At 46.7% G+C, this 4,482-nt stretch overlaps 1 pseudogene; it reads right to left on the bottom strand.

Moving 5' to 3' along the window:
* Positions 1–2,115: 2,115 nt before the first annotated feature.
* LOC129642209 (60S ribosomal protein L18-like) lies at positions 2,116–4,257 on the bottom strand (annotated as a pseudogene).
* Between the last annotated feature and the right edge of the window lie 225 nt (positions 4,258–4,482).

The raw sequence follows: 4,482 nt of genomic DNA, 5'->3' as shown, positions 1-4,482 counted from the left end.
AGACCTATTTTCTCTCATCTAGCCTCCACCACCCTTCTATGCTTTGAGCCGTCTATACACTCACCTGTGTCCCCATCCATATGTCTGCCTCCCCATCTACCCATCAGCATTTAGCTGGCCCTTCAGTGCAGGGGTGACTCAGAGCTAGGAAGGGACCCTCAGTCCTCTGCCCAGGGAAGGATGAGACTCAAAGACCTGGAGATGGAATCTGAGTGGTGGGCGTGAGGTAGGGGAGACGAGGTGGATGTTTCAACCAGTAAAGAGTCTTCAGATCTGGGCTCAGGAAGATGCTCTGGTCTTGGGGACAATGGCACACCAGCAGTATATTTTATTTCTTTTTTCTCCTTTTCTTTTTTTGTATGTGCCATGTGGCTTGTTGGACTTAGCTTCCCAACCAGGGATGGAACCCGTGCCCCTTGTGGTGAAAGCATGGATAACCACTGGACAGCCAGGGAAGTCCCAATACATTTAAAATTCTGAGCATGTTACTTTATTATATGCAGTGGCAAATGATATTTTCAGCCACGGCAGATAGAGCAGAGCAAAAAGACCATCATCTCAGTCCCTTCCCAAGGGACATGCATTACTGGTGTCAGGGGTCTCTTTGCAGACACAGGCTGGGGTTGTGCAAGCGTGTGTCACCCACACATGTCTTGGCTGATGCTCTCTTACTGCACGATTTTCCCTGGACCCCTGGTTCACACGGGCAATTAGAGATTTGCAGTGTCTAGACTGAGAAGCCTCCTTTCTAAGGTTGTTCAGGTTTATTTTGGTTCTTGGCAGCAGCCCACCCTGATGCAATGGGCAAAAACCACAGTGAGGAAATTCCCATAAGAGGAAATGCAAATAACCAATAACATGAAAAACCAGAATTCACGAATTAGAACCACAGCGTTCCGATGTGGTAGGATTCTGTTCACATAACGAGTGGTCATTTGTTAAAATGCATCAAACTACAGACCAAGATCTGTGCATTTCACTGCAAATACATTTTACCTCATTTTTTCCCCGTTAAAAATGTTTTTGTATTGTGGTAAAATCTACATGACATAAAACTCACCATCTTAACCATTTTTGAGCGCACAGCTCAGTGGCATTAAGCACATTCACATTGTCATGCAACTATCCCCACCATCATCTTCCCCCACCATCATCTTCCCAAACTGAAGCTCTGCTCCCATGAAACACTGACTCTTCCTACCCTCCCCCAGTCCCTGGCACCACCATCTACTTCGGTCTCTGTGGATCTGACTCCTCCAGGGACCTCCTGTGAGTGGAATCAGCTTTCTGTGTCTGCTTCTCTCACTGAGCATCACGTCCTCAAGGTTCACCCAGGTTGTAGCAGGTGTCAGAATCTCTATCCTTTCTAAGGCTGAGTAATATTCCACTGCACAGTTGGACCACATTGTGTTTGTCCAACATCCATCAGCGGACACTTACATTGTTCCCACCTATGGCTCCTGTGAATCCTGCTGCTGTGAATATGTGTGTACTTGTTTCAGTTGCTGCTAAGTCGCTTCAGTCGTGTCCGACTCTGTGCGACCCCAGAGACGGCAGCCCACCCATCCCTGTGATTCTCCAGGCAAGAACACTGGAGTGGGTTGCCATTTCCTTCTCCAATGCATGAAAGTGAAAGTGAAGTCATGCAGTTGTGTCCGACTCTTAGCGACCCCATGGACTGCAGCCTACCAGGCTCCTCCGTCCATAGGATTTTCCAGGCAGGAGTACTGGAGTGGGGTGCCATTGCCCAGTAGCTCTTTCCAATTCTTTTGGGTGTATACCTAGAAGTGAAATTACTGATCAGTATACAAATAACTGAAAAGTATACCTCAACATTTCAAGGGTTAAAAAATAACAATTCCCATGGCTGGCGTAGATGATGGCAAATGTACCTGCTGGGACGCAACTAAAGGATGTACATTTGGTAATGTTACTTTGGAGATAATTTGAGAAAATGTATCACCAGGGTCTTAATATTTGTCTCATGGTCTCTGACAAGTAACTCCTTTACACTGAGAGTGTCCTGAAGGAAAACTCCACGGTGTGTTCAAGTGTCTAAATTCAAGGATGCTCACAGCTGTCCTGTCTCCAACAGAAAAAAGATGGGAGCCATCTAAGTGTTCAAAACAAGACAATTTGCTCAACAAATGATGATACGGCTGCCCTCGTTGTCCAGTGGTTAGGGATCCACCTGCCAGTGCAGCGGACACAGGTTTGATCCCTGCTCCAGGGAGATTCCATATGCAGAGGTGCAATTAAGCCCATGCACCACGGCAGGACAAGCCACTGCAGTGACAAGCCCAATCAGTGCAACCAGAGAGTCGCCCCAAGCTGCTGAAACTAGAGAAAACTCACCTGCAGCAACAAAGACCCAACACAGCCAAAAATAAATAAATCTTTAATGAACAAATATATGATGATATATCTGTGTCCCAGTATTTCAGATGACGACTGCTGAGTATTTACTTAGGAAAACACTCACATACTCTTGTAAACTGACAAGAGAGCAGTGTCTTGGATGAACTACACACAGGAAGAAAAGATTCCCATCAACAGGAAAAAGGGTGAAAGGTCACACACAAATGTTTCAGGGCAGATGCTATAACAGTAGGAAGAGGTGTGAGTGTTCTCCGGTCCATCCATGTAACAAAGTCGCACAAACTGGATGGCTTAAAGCAACAGTATTTATTCTCTCCCGGTTCTGGAGGCCTGACTCCGAGATCCTGGTGTCAGAGGGCTGATTCCTTTTGGAGGTTCTGCAGGAAAAACCCAGCCTCTTTCCCCAGCTCCTGGTGTTGCTGGCAGCCCTTGTCTTATGGCTGCATAACTCCAGTCTCTGCTCCTCCTCTTCACATCACCTTATTCCTTGTATGTTTCTCTGTCTTTTTCTGTCACACCCTAAATCCAGAATGATGTCATCTCAAGACTCTTTCTTTTTTTTTAGCATCACACATCTTTTCAATAACAAGGTAGAATCTGGGGTTAGTTTGTGTAGCCGAGACTGGCTCATCAGCCTCTGGTGTGCTCAAGCTTCTGGTCCTTGGAGTGTATAAAGGGTTTGGTGTGTCTATGCGGGGTTACTGGGGCCTTGCTGAAATGCCTGTACACCTCTCAGCCCTAGGGAGGACCAGAGAGGAAGACAGGGCCACAGCCCATGGGAGAGTCCAGGGCCAGCTGGCCAAAGGTGAGGATATTGCCCCGGCCTTGAGGATGCAACTCTGGGCACAGAGCACACACCTTCAGTTTGGGCACCTCCTAGACACACACATCATTGGCTGCAGCCCCCATGACCACAGCTATCTTGCCTGTCCAGCCCAAAAACTTCATCTTCTCTATCATCTGGAAAAGGGACCAAGGTGGACGGCTGGTGCAGCTCACAATCTCTTCAGTACAACTTGACTGAAAATGGAGGTGCTTGGTCTGGCCTGTTCAGCTTGACCAGCAGCCTTTGATAGGCGTGCTAGCTCTTGGGCTCCTTGCAACGAACCTTTTGGTCCTTGTTATGGTGGATGTCAACCCCCATGACGGCACTTCCTCAGTCAGGTCTGGAAAGCATCTCAAGACCCTAACTCATTACATCCGCAAAGACCCTATTTCGAAAAAAGGTCCCATTCTGAGGTTGCGGTGAACATGAATTTGGGTGGGGGGCGACAATGCTATATTCAATTTGTGACAGATGGATGGGACAACTTTTCTTTCATTTTCTCTCCCTTTTATCATGATTGTCTTAAATGACTAAGTGCCGAAAAATTGATGCTTTTGAACTGTGGTGCTAGAGAAGACTCTTGAGAGTCCCTTGGACTGCAAGAAGATCAAACCAGTCAATTCTAAAGGAAATCAATCCTGAATATTCACTGAAAGGACTGATGCTGAAGCTGAAGCTCCAATAATTCGGCCACCTGATGCAAAGAGCTGACTCACTGGAAAAGACCCTGATGCTGGGAAACATTGAAGGCAGGAGGAGAACGGGACAACAGAGGATGAGCTGGTTGGATGGCATCACCAACTCAATGGACATGAGTTTGAGCAAACTCCAGGAGATAGTGAAGGACAGAGAAGCCTGGCATGCTGCAGTCCCTGGGGTCACAAAGAGTTGAACAGGACTGAATGACTGAACAACAAATGAAAATAAAGCCTATGTTATTTTAATAATATGAAATGATATCTCAGGGAGTTCCCTAGTGGCCAGTGGTTAGGATTCAGAGCTTTCACTGCCAGGGCCCAGGTTCCATCCCCGGTCAGTGAACTGAAATCCTGCAAGCCATGCAGTGTGGCCAAAAAAAAAAAAAAGAAAGAAAGAAAAACCTATATCACAGATTTGATGTTCTATTGAAACAGAGTTGAGGAATGGATTGTGACTTCTGGGCAAATGGGTGTCCAGATGAAGATTGGTTTTCTGGGGTGATGGCTGGTCTTTGTAGTACTTTTGATTTCTGCACTTAATAAGCCCCTAAGTATGGAACCTCACTGGAGAAGGCGATG

Source organism: Bubalus kerabau, chromosome 1 (genome assembly GCF_029407905.1).
Source record: "Bubalus kerabau isolate K-KA32 ecotype Philippines breed swamp buffalo chromosome 1, PCC_UOA_SB_1v2, whole genome shotgun sequence".
In the NCBI taxonomy this organism is placed as follows: domain Eukaryota; kingdom Metazoa; phylum Chordata; class Mammalia; order Artiodactyla; family Bovidae; genus Bubalus; species Bubalus kerabau.
Note: the sequence above shows the minus strand (reverse complement) of the source record. Positions and strands in the feature narration are given on the sequence as shown.